At 42.6% G+C, this 12,652-nt stretch overlaps 1 long non-coding RNA gene across 1 annotated transcript in view; it reads right to left on the bottom strand.

Annotated features, from left to right (window-relative positions):
- LOC141048515 (uncharacterized) overlaps positions 1-12,652 on the bottom strand; it is a 115,247-nt gene that overhangs the window by 30,995 nt on the left and 71,600 nt on the right. Inside the window, exon 2 of the long non-coding RNA XR_012220076.1 lies at positions 2,703-2,903. This is a non-coding gene — a long non-coding RNA (uncharacterized lncRNA). The remainder of the gene's footprint in view (positions 1-2,702; positions 2,904-12,652) is intronic.

Genomic DNA, 12,652 nt, shown 5'->3' on the forward strand with positions numbered 1-12,652 from the left:
CATACATACTACATACAACATACAATACATTCATACAATACATACATACTACATATATACTACATTCATACAACATACATACATAGTACATACATACTACATACATACAACATGCTAAAGACATACAACATACATACTACATACTACATACATGCTACATACAATACATTCATACAATACATATAGACATACAGTACATATAACATAGAGTACATACTCATCATCGCTTGTCACTTTGTTCCCCGAAGCCAGTGTCATCTATAAAAAAAATGAAAAAAACAAACTAGCAATATACTCCCTGATCCGCAGAAATCCATGCGTGTCCCACGACGATCTCCTGCACTGCATCACTAAGAGGTTACTATAGTTCACTGGTCTCACTTTATGGCAAAAGCTGCGTGGGAACTTTCTCACACAGCAATGCCAAAAGTGAGACTAGGGACTATTTTTTTACAGTGGCGGAGGAATACAGTGCGGAAAGAGACCTACCTCCCGTCATTGTTTTCCTGGGGCCCCTAGAGAGCGGTTGCATCAGCTGATGCTGCTGTTCTCCACGGGAGATCGTCGTGGGACCCTCGTGGATTTCTGCGGATCAGGGAGTATATCGCTTGTTTGTTATTTTCATATTTTTTATAGATGACACTGGCTTCGGGGAACAAAGTGACAAGTGATGGTGAGTATGTACTCTATGTTGTATGTACTGTATGTCTATATGTATGTATTGTATGAATGTATGAATGAATTGTATGTAGTATGTATGTAGTATGTCTGTAGCATGTTGTATATATGTTGTATGTATGTAGTATGTAGGCCCGCACAGACCCCCGGCAGTCGGCACAGACCCCCGGCAGTCGGCACAGACCCCCGGCAGGCCTGTACAGACCCCCGGCAGGCCCGTACAGACCCCCCGGCAGGCCCATACAGACCCCCGGCAGCCAGCAAAGACCCCGGCAGCCGGCACAGACCCCCGGCAGTCCGCACAGACCCCCCGGCAGCCGGCACAGACCCCTGGCAGGCCCACACAGACCCCCGGCAGGCCCACACAGACCGGGCATCATGATGCGCACAGACCGCGCATCATGATGACATCATTTCAGCAGCCAATCACAGCCACAACAGTGGCTCATTGCAATATGGGAACTTCCGATTCCGGTATCCGATATTGTAAAAATATCAGTACTCGGTATCGGAATTCCAATACAGCGAATATCAGCCGATACCCGATATTTGCAGTATCGGAATGCTCAACACTAGTCATGAGACAAACATCTGTGTATACTCCAATAGCTTAAATGTTTTTTTCATAATAAAACAGTTCCAATGACAAAATGGACTCCTCTTCAAATATTTAAAATAGGTGCTGTTACATAATGGGGGTTCACTAGGTGAGGTAGATCCTAATAAAAAAAGCTTCAAAACGTTTGTTTGTGGGGGAAAATAATATCTACAGTTGCTTAAATATAATCTTTCTCAGCAGCATATCATCCTGTGTAAACACGTACTGTTGAAAATAATGGTATTCTATGGGCACAGATTAATCATGTTAACAATCGTTCTGTACACATGAAAGAGCGGTCAGCCTTCCTAAACAGGCTTTTTAGCAACTGTCAATCAGCTTTATATAGCTGTGTTCTGTCCTTACTAAATGAGGCAGACTCATTGCAGCTTATACAGACAGCTAAACCGCTATACTGAGGTCAAATAAGATATGTGGTTGAGTCTGTGCTTTTATTGAACTTGGTATATTAGAGTGCCAATGACCAGTGTCTGCATTTTAAATATTCCAATGTCAGCATACCAAATTGTTAGCAGACACAATAGGAGACCAATATGGACAATCGCAATTAAATGGAAAAACTGAGCTTTTGCTCCAAAAGAAGCGACCAAAAAATACAAGATAAAAATTTTTATTACACTTAATAGGACAAATCCAGATACAAAAGGGGCAATGGACAATGAAGTGCGGGCATCCGCAAACCGCATGGGTATACAAGGGGTTACTGGACAGTCAGAACCAATACATCATACATATATAAATAAGGTGCATACAATATTACAAAGTGCATATGGTACATACTTATGTATGATCAAAATAAAGGTGCACCGCCAGAGAAATTCTAACTCCATCCTAAATGGCCGGCTGAATAAGTTAATCATTTCCATGCAATAGGTATACACTTCACCATGGCTTGAATGCGTAAAATATGCCTAAGGACGGATAACAAATACGGAGCATGAGTGTTTATCTAATAGGTGGCGGGCACAAGTTCCAGCTGTCCAGCATCTCACCCCAACGCAAGTTTCGGAGGGTTACTCATTCATCAGGGGACGTGACTAACCCAGAAGTAGGACTGACTAAGCTAGTATTAGGACAGGAATTAACTATAAAGAGCATAAATACATACCAGCAATGCAATCACAAGGGTAGAGCAATAAATGTGATCCTTCTTAAATACAAGATGAAGGAGGATGGAGGGAAAATGGAGCTGAAGTACCATAATGCAATGCAAAAGAAGGGAGGAGATTCAGACATTGGAAAAAACAGAATACGACCATGAACATGACTCTGGCCGCTAGAGGGAGCCAAAACACTGCAGACAAATAAAGATTGTTAAACTCCTAAATATACAAATTTCCTATATGAAACTACAAAATTATGCAAACAATTAGATGTCGGAGACAGAACAAGCTGGTTGGCTTACATTTAAAGGCCGTGATTTTCCAGTGTAAAAGAACCCTTATGTTGAGCTTCCTTATATCCTGCTGTCTTCTCTGATTGGAGTTGTTCACATCCTTTCCTTCTTCATCTGGTCTTGATGCCATGATGACGGTTCACAGCCAGAGACCATTTTTTTAGACTTCCCTCTTCTCTGGTTTTCTGCAGCACATTCCCACACGATGTCCTTAAAATAACAATGTCATTATAATGCCACCTGAATAAAAATAGCCACCCATGCTATGCCTTAAATAAGATTTATGCTGTGCCTCTTAATAAATAATCACTTCTTACTGTGCTTCCTTGAAAAAAAAAAAACTACTCTCACACTGTCTCTTATGGTACATAGTTTCCTGACTATTATCCTTTCCTATAAAATTTTCCCACCATACCTCCCCCCCTTATACAGTGGTGCGAAAAAGTATTTATCCCCTCCTGATTTCCTATTCTTTTGCATGTTTGTCACACTGAAATGTTTCAGATCACCAAAGAATTTTAAATATTAGACAAATATAACACAAACAAAAAATTCAGTTTTTAAATGAAGATTTTTATTATTAAGGGAAAAGGAAATCCAAACCTACAAGGCCCAGTGTGAAAAAGTGATCCACTCCAATCATAAAAAATTAACTGTGGCTTATAACATGTTTGGGAAGTTGAGTTCAAATTCCCTTGCCACACTCAGGCCTGATTGCTGCCAATTAAGAAATCAATTAAATAGGACCTGCCTGACAAAGTGAAGTAGACCAAAAGATCCTCAAAAGCCGCTATCCAGACAAACAATGAGAAATGAGAAACAAAGTTATTGAGATCTATCAGTCTGGAAAAGTTTTTAAGTCATTTATAAACCTTTTGGACTCCAGGACACCACAGTGAGAGCCATTATCTACAAATGGCGCAAACATTAAACAGTGGTGAACCTTCCTAGGAGTGGCTGGCTGATCAAAATTACTCCAAGAGCAAATCCAGGGCACCACAGTGAGAGCCATTATCTACAAATGGCGCAAACATTAAACAGTGGTGAACCTTCCCAGGAGTGGCTGGCTGATCAAAATTACTCCAAGAGTGCAGCGGCGACTCATTCAAGAGGTCACATCGAAAGAACTGCAGGCTTCGTTTGCATCACTAAAATGGAATCTGTTACCCCTTTTTTGAGATATCATATAATGATATCATTCAATTGTGTGTCTCATAAGGATTCTCTTAGTACTTTTGCTTCCCCCTGACCCCGCACCTTTCAAGCATAAATACCTTTTTTATATCGGTTCAGATGTATGTAAACTGCCGCTGTCCGGTCCGATGGGCAGGGCTTATTCAACTGCTCCCCCTCTCCGTCTTGCTCTACACAAAAAGAAACGCATAGAGCAAGACAGGGAGGGGGGAGCAGGTGAATAAGCCCCGCCCATCGGACCGGACAGCAGCAGTTTACATACATCTGAACCGATATAAAAAAGATTTTTATGCATGAAAGGTGCGGGGTCAGGGGGAAGCAAAAGTACTAAGAGAATCTTTATGTGACACACAATTGAATGATATCATTATATGATATCTCAACAAAAGGGGTGACAGATTCCCTTTAAGGTCAGTATTTATGACTCCATCATAAGAATGAAATTGGGGAAAAATGGCATGCATGGCAGAGTTCAAAGACATAAAACCACTGCTGAGCAATAAGAAAATAAAGGCTCATCTCAGTTTTTCCAGAAAACATCTTAATGATGCCCAAGACTTTTGGGAGAATACTCTGTGGACTGACGAGACAAAAGTTGAACTTTTTGGAAGATGTATGTCTCATTATGTCTGGCGTATAAGTAACACAGCATTTCAGAAAAGGAACATCATACTAACGGTAAAATATGGTGGTGGTTGGAGTGTGATGGTCTTGGGCTGTTCTGCTGCTTCAGAACCTGTAATTCTTGCTGTGGTATGATGTTCAGCACAGCCATATGCCAAGAGGTCATAACTATAAGAGTTCGCAATCATATCAGAGCCAGATTGCTGACTCACAACCTACTTTACCTCAGACACAAAGTGTTTCCCAAACATTTTTGGCTGAGTCTTTACAAACACAACCTTATCCCCCATGTACATCTGGTACACCAGCAATTTGGCCAAATGAACCTCCTCAAACTACCACACGCCAGGCCACAATGTCTGTAGGACAAATGGCCACACAGTCCTCCAGCCCCAAACGTGGAACCGCAGAAAATACCACGGACGAATCGTTCTCAAGTCATGGTGACTTTATTGATTTATGAAGAACCTAAATAAGTAGGATACCTTCATTTTTTTGTTCTAATTTCTTGTTTTGTTTTGCTACACCCTCATATGAATACATGTGTTGAATTATAAATAAAACACATTTCAAGTGTTAATCTGTCTTGTTTATTTTGAGCAAAATATGTAGTTGAAAAAATATGTCCTTGATCTGACCAAAAAAAACCTTACAAAACAAAAAAAAAACAAAACAAATCATACGTGTCCACCGGTAATCCACATCTGGCCCATAAACACTTTACAACCAGGATGGTGCTAATATTAATATTAATATTAATCCGTCCCGGCTGCAAAGTAATGGGAAAGCCATGAGATGGTGGTGGCATATGCAACTTAATTGACTAGCGGTGAGGTCACTGAAGCTGTGCCCCCTCACAGCCTAAACTGCGTGGAACTTTTGACAGTGGTGAAAGGCTCAAGAATTTGGTAACTTCAAGGTCAGTCGGTATGAACAAGATGATTGCATGGTGACCCACTCTCCTTCATGAACACAGACAATGAATGAGGGTCTTACGTATTTATTGATACTCTACTAATATCAGAATAAATACATGCTTGAATATATAGCATATTTATCACACACACAGAAAACACATTATAATGAGGTGTTAGTTCTTTTGTAAGTAGAACAATAAGGCTTTGTGATAGCCATGTATCAGTTACCCATATCAAACGTAAGCTCGCAACCCATGTCAAAGGTCCTCATTGTCTTGCGAGTCCCTAACAAAATTGTAAGAAACAGCCAAAAAAAGTGTACGATAATGAACACATTCCACTCTGGGACAGAATACATATTTAAGGTTAACATTAGTTGGTCTCCTACATTTGCCATGGCACACTACCCTCATGTCTCAAAAAATAATCAGCAGAAAGATTCCTGACTTGAAGGGCAGAGTGAGCAACTCAGGGAGCATGTTGGCTTTCCTCTGGTAATGCCACATTAACCACTCTCCCATCATCAACATCATCCAAGGATGCTTCTTGTTGTTGCCAGAAATTATGCAAAATTTCAAATACACGAAATCTTGAAATCAAGATTCCAAAAGCACACTCAACTTAATCGATGGGCTTTCATCAGTCGGGTGTTAAAAATTCTCCTCCGGTTGTCCAAACTTCGACATGGAAATGGTCGAAGAACTTGCCTTGAGATCGCAAAACCCTCATCAGCAATAATGATAAATGATGCAGGTGGGCCCGACGCTCCAGGAAGCACACATGGTTGGGGCAGATTTAAATTAGTGTCAGCAAGTCGCCTAGCTAATCTTGAAGCTCTAAAGATGCGAGCATCAGAGACACTCCCATATGCCCCAATGTCAGCAAGAACAAAAGAGTAGTTGCTGTCTGCTACTGCCAGCAGCACTACGGAAAAAAATTGTTATTAAAACAACGAGACCCAGAGTTTGGTGGCTTCTTGACACAAATGTGCTTACCATCCAGGGCACCAATGCAATTTGGGAAATCTGTGGCTTCCATGAAACCCGGGGCAATACGCAACCAGGGTTGTGTGGTTGGCTGAGGCGTGAAACGGCTCTTCAGCTTGTCCCAAATCAGATCACAGGTTGAGGGCACAATCCCGGATATGGTTGACGTGCCAAGGAGGAACTCTGATATGAACAGGTCACCGAGGAGGATGGCAGGAATAGGCTAGGCCACCAGGAAACCAGAATGGTTGGTCACTTAGCGAATTGCAGACCCCTAATCCTAACAACACAAGTAACAGTAGCCTTGGAGCATACCCTAGACGCTTCGACACAGCCGGAGAACTAACTAGGCCTAAAGCAATAAAGGTGAAATCTAAAGTGCCCCAGAGTAGAACCCCAAAGAAATAGATAGCCCCCAAACATATATTGCCGGTGAGACCAGATGAGGGACAAACACAGGGAGAAAATAGACTGAGCAAATGATGGGGCCCAAACTGTCTAGATAAGATAGGAAAGGAAAGACACTGTCTGCAATCACGCAAAAACCCTAAAAAATCCAACACGTCTGATATACAAAAAACACTGAGGTCTCACGACCTCTCCCCCCACTATATCAGCATTCTGGTGTAAACTGGCAGCAAAGCAAAAGAGACTAATATAACAAGCTGTCACATATGGAGTGGGGTCCAGCACAGCCCCAGCAGGGAGCACGCTGAGCCCGCACTGCTTGTGTCACAGAAACTGACACAAGCTGTAACATATGGAGCGGGGTCCAGCACAGCCCCAGCAGGGAGCACGCTGAACCCGCACAGCAAAGCAGAAAGAGGCAAAACCAGATCAGAAGCAAAGGATTAGCAAATGAACAACTTAGCTGAAAAATGCAGGATCAGGCAGAAGACAGCAGACCTCAAGTTGCACAGGAAGAACTAATCACCAGCAACAATTAAGGGAAGTCTGCTCACTTGAATACTCCCAAACAGTAACTCCAGATTTCCAATCATCATCGTCAGGTGGCAGACCTCTGTCAATCTGGCCAGCTCCACTACCCACAGTAACCACCAGAGGGAGCCCCAACTCAGAAGTAAGAGAATTCACAACATAACTCAAAATGAAGTGAAGAAAATGAGTGGCCAGTAGCTAGGAATCTGTTAACATAACCATAGTTTTTATGTGTAAACATCACCATCAATTGAAGAATAAGATGATGAATGAAACAATTATTACATAGTGAAGGTCACACAGCACAGAACAACAGCCAATATAGGTATAGGGCCAATAAAAACCCCACCCATGAATGAAGCACACAGGTGTACAGTTCACAAAGTGGCCATGTTAAGAGTTGGTTTGAGGGGGCCTACTCTTTGATTGTTTGTAAGAATACACATACAAATTGTATTGTGGCCTTTATTTCAAGGCCAATGGTTAGGAAACACATGTCTGGCAGTTACGATTATGGTCATTGTCTAACCGAGTGAAATGGAACATTACTCAATAGAAAAATAACCACTTAACCCACAACAGTGGTTTGCACATTATTGGCCACTAGAGTTGAGCGACTTTGGTCGGATCAGGTGTCATGAAACAAAATTTGTTTCAGATGAAACTGGTCATCCACTCAATGCTGACTTTTATTTCCCATTGACTTGCATTGGGGTCGGGTTTCGGACAAAACTTCGACTTTTTTTGCCCTAGTCAGACCAGTTTCATCTGAAACAAATATTGTTTCATGAAATCCGATCCGACCAAAGTCGCTCAACTCTATTGGCCACAATATAATGTGCTGCACAAAAAATTACCTCAACGTTACTGGCAAACGCTCCTCAGGAGAAATGCTTAGTCGCATGCAGGTGTCTTGTCTGAGAAGGTAAGGGCGCAAAAACTGAAGTATGTTGTCAAATCTAGGAATGGAAAGACGACAAAAAGCAACAAACTTCAACGAGTATCTGCAAAGTTCATTATACAATTTTGTAAATTGACCATATGCCCCACGTAGCAAGAGTATAGGGTGAACCCATAGCCTCTTTTGCAGCTGTGTTTCATCATCAAGCATATGTTGGCGAACCCCAAAGTGACGTGACACAAGCCACGCCAACCACAACAACGCCTCATTGTCAATAGACATATTTGTGAGGCGAAACACACACCCCTAAGATGAAATGTCATTGTAAAAAACATTTTCAGAACTGTTTTAAGCCATAATCACTAATGGATCACACTCACACCTTTACAAGTTCCAAGCCTTTAATGCATTAACCGCTCATTTGGACCTCAAAAGCTTTGTGTGGGATATGTATTCACACAGACAGCACACGGACAGCACACGGATGAGAAACACGGACACACGTACAGCACATGGATGACACATGGATGGGCCATGTACCCACACGGACACACAGACACGGATATCTCCGGGACCGTTTCTTCACGTACCGGAAAAGGGCCTAAGAGATGTATTTAATAATATATACAGTTTGTATTGTGAAATCTGGTGACAGATCGGCTTTAAGAGAATGTTTTTAGGAGGAAGCACAAAAATAACATACAAATTCACAAATAGAAACAAAATGCTCAGGTTCGTACCATCTGCTCGATTTTGAATTATTTATCATTGTGAAGGAAAGAACAGTGAGGCAACAATGTCTTTTACGTAATTAGCTGATCTTCAACTCATCCAACAATAGGCTTGCACAAGGAAGCAGACTTTAGCTGTCAGGGAGACAGCTAACACATGTCCCACCCACACATATACAGTTCTGCTCTCAGTATGAAATGTAACTAGGAAGAGATTCATTTAGGAGAACATATAGTAAATAATCTTTACTTGCAGGGAGAATGTATTTATATTCTCATGGTTCTTCTTGGCAGACAATGTCAAGTTTTATGGGTTACCATGTGTGCAAACAGAACCATTGTTTCATAAATACTACAGTATCTTGCAAGCCAGTCCAGTGTTTCTCAACCCTCGCCACATCTGGTGGTTTTCTATGATGATGACACCTGAGTGAGGAACTGTTGCAATTATTTTTTGTATCATTTCCCTAAAGAGCTGTGCTGGGTCTGTATTTTTTGTTCACTGGTTAGTTAGCTTCATCATGTCCCCCCATTTGCAATAAATATAAGAATGGTATTTGAAAAAACAGTGTGAGCAGTGCTCAAGAATCAATGTTAGAGGTGGTGCACAGTTCGTCTCAATCAGAAACATCACTCCTTCAAAAGAACCTGTCATCAGGCTTCCTGTTACTAAACAGATTATGTCCTTAATTAGGACCAATGATTAATTAGGATTAGGAATAGACAAGACTAGTCCGACTCTGACCCTGGCTGGCTTCATCAGGGCCCCATCAGGGCATTACTGCCCTGACTGACGTAAAGGGCGCGGGAGCAGAGGGGGCCCGCAGCTCACACGACAGCCGCAGCTCACACGACGCCAGCATCTGACGTCACTGTCAGTCACCTGCGAGTGCGCACTTCAGCAGCGTGGAGAGAGAGTGAGCGTCACCGCTGGAGCGCGGCCAGGTAAGAAGAACTTGTTTTTTGGGTTTTTTTTAATTGAAAGCGGCGATCAGGGGGCCCGGGGCAGACTGTGAGACATGGAGGCAGAATGCTGGACATGATGGGGGCAGAATGCAGACATGATGGGGGCAGAATGCAGACATGATGGGGGCAGAATGCTAGACATGGGGGCATATTGCAGACATGATGGGGGCAGAATGCAGACATGGAGGCAGAATGCAGACATGATGGGGCAGAATGCTGGACATGGGGCAGAATGCAGACATGATGGGGCAGAATGCTGGACATGATGAGGGCAGAATGCAAGACATGATGGGGCAGAATGCAAGACACGATGGGGGCAGTATGCAAGAGGTGATGGGGCAGATTGATCACTGTATTACATATACATAGACACTGCATACTAAGTACAGATCTCCTGTGTATAATGGCATTTATGGTGATAGTATTGTGTTTTTTTATTACTGATCAGTATTGTAGAATTCAGTCACTATGTGGTGGTAATATGTGGTCTGGACATGGTGTTGCGGTATTTGTCCATTGTATGTGCTATTATTTGGTCACTTTGTGGTGGTAATATGTGGTCTGGTCATGATGCGGTGGTATTTGTTCCTTGTATGTGATATTATTCGGTCACTATGGTAGTAATATGTGGTCTGGTCATGGTGTGGCGGTATTTGTTCCTTGTATGTCGTATTATAGGTCACTATGTGGTGGTAATATGTGGTCTGGACATGGTCTAGTGGTATTTGTCCCTTGTATGTGATATTATTGGTCATTTTAAAAATTGAAAAGTAAATAAAAATACCTAAATTGTATTCCATATTTTAACAAATATTTAATAGGTTAGCGTAGAGTAAAGCTCAGCCAAAAGTGTGTACAGTGTTGTGATGGCGGCTTAGAAAATCTTTTGGCCAAAACAAAAGCTGCCGGCTATATGTGTGATCTGGTGATGGGAACTGTTAATGTGTGATTGGTGAGAATTGGAGTTTTTCCAAGAGAGGGCGGTGGGACTGTGGACAGTTTGAGGGGTGGAGGCAGGGCTGGGGTGGAGCCTAGGCAGAGTCTAAAGGGGGCCCCAATAACTTTGCCAGTATTGGGCCCCAAAATTTCAAATGGTAGCCCTGGGCTTCATTCCGCACTGCTCTAGTTGATAGACCTGTCAATCACTATGAACACACATGAAAAAAAAACAGTCAATCAACTAGAACTGTGCGGGAAGTAGCTAGCCAGGCTCTTCAGACTATTTTTTCTTTGACACATGGGAGCTTCTCAGAGGGAAGCATAACTGGCTAAAGTCATGTAGTCAGACTTCGATTCATACTGGTCATGGTTTAGGCAGCATGACTTGAGTTCTCTTTAATCACGTATGCCATCTTGTTAAAATGTCATCTGGAAAAGGTTGAAAATGGAATTTGTTAGGCAGAAACATGTCAGTTCTTAAAGATGATATTATGAAAACTGTAAAAATGCACAAACGTAACAATTAACACAAACAGGAATTTCAGCAACACTTTCACAGGGCTAAACTGTAATGGGAGTCAACTGAGCATATCCTAAACCGTAAGGCCCCTATTCATCAATGTCGGTGATTTTCATGCTGGTCTCTATGGAGGGTGTGTTGGAGACAGTCGATTCAGATTCTTTAAGAGCACGCCTCTTATTGAATCAGGAGAGTCTGACAAACAGTCTGTGCTTCAGTGTGCCTATCCACAAATCTTATTCCAGACGGAAATTGGAGTAAGATTTGTGGCATAAGGCATGTCACAGCTTACCATGAATTAGATGCGTCCCTGTTGCACTCCCCGTTTAAAAAATAGCAAGAAAAAGCCAAAAGTTGCAAAATTTTACAACTTTACAAATCTGCAGTAATCGCTTTAATGAATTAGGGCCTAATTCTCATGTGGTAACTGTAGGTTCGAATTTACTATAAGGAGTCCATGTAAGGACAACTTTTGAACCTACAATAGGGTAATGGGAACCCAAAGCTCATTGAAAGCGCAGGAGAGCCACGTGGTACAATCTATTAGAAGAGCTAATGCAGCACAAGTTGCTAGATAAGTTAACACTGCCTCTTATGGTAAAGTTGTCAGAAAACAAAGTATCACAGCTTGCCTTATAGGGTGCTACAAAGCCACAAGTCAGTCAGGATACTAATGCTGACTCTTGTTTATCGTCAAAAGTACCTACAGTGGGCATGTAAGGAGAAGAACTGGACAAGGCCTACCTACTCCGTGACGGATCCAGAACTGTCGGGGCTGTCACCCAGGTTTCACAGGGGAAAACTTAAAGCCCCGGACCAACCTCACCACCAAGGAGTAGGGGAGTGGCTAAAATAAAAGGGCCACAGTGTGCGGCAAATCAGTTAGTTGCCGTGGGAACGTGCATCGCGCAGGAGGGCAGTGTGAGGGCTTCTGCGGGGGGCCAACTGCCAGAGCTGGCAAAAACCAGCAGAGGCTAAAAGCTGTTAACAGAGACTGCTGACATTGACGTACCTGGTCACCACTGACATCGCTGACCATGAGTGACCTGACGCCCTGTCAGGACATAAGCCTACGTACACAACAACGGGAAGAATTGCGACACCCGTTGTGAGGGGTTTCCCTTTGTACCTGAATTGAGTTGCTCGTTGTCCCTGTGTGCTGACTGTGCTCTGTCCGCCTCATTGTTTCCTGACACACCAATCACCGACCGGACCACAAGGAATTGTTGTAGCTGCTTTTTG

The sequence above is a fragment of the Dendrobates tinctorius genome, unplaced genomic scaffold (assembly GCF_039654945.1).
Source record: "Dendrobates tinctorius isolate UK_male_01 unplaced genomic scaffold, ASM3965494v1 ptg000011l, whole genome shotgun sequence".
Taxonomy (NCBI): domain Eukaryota; kingdom Metazoa; phylum Chordata; class Amphibia; order Anura; family Dendrobatidae; genus Dendrobates; species Dendrobates tinctorius.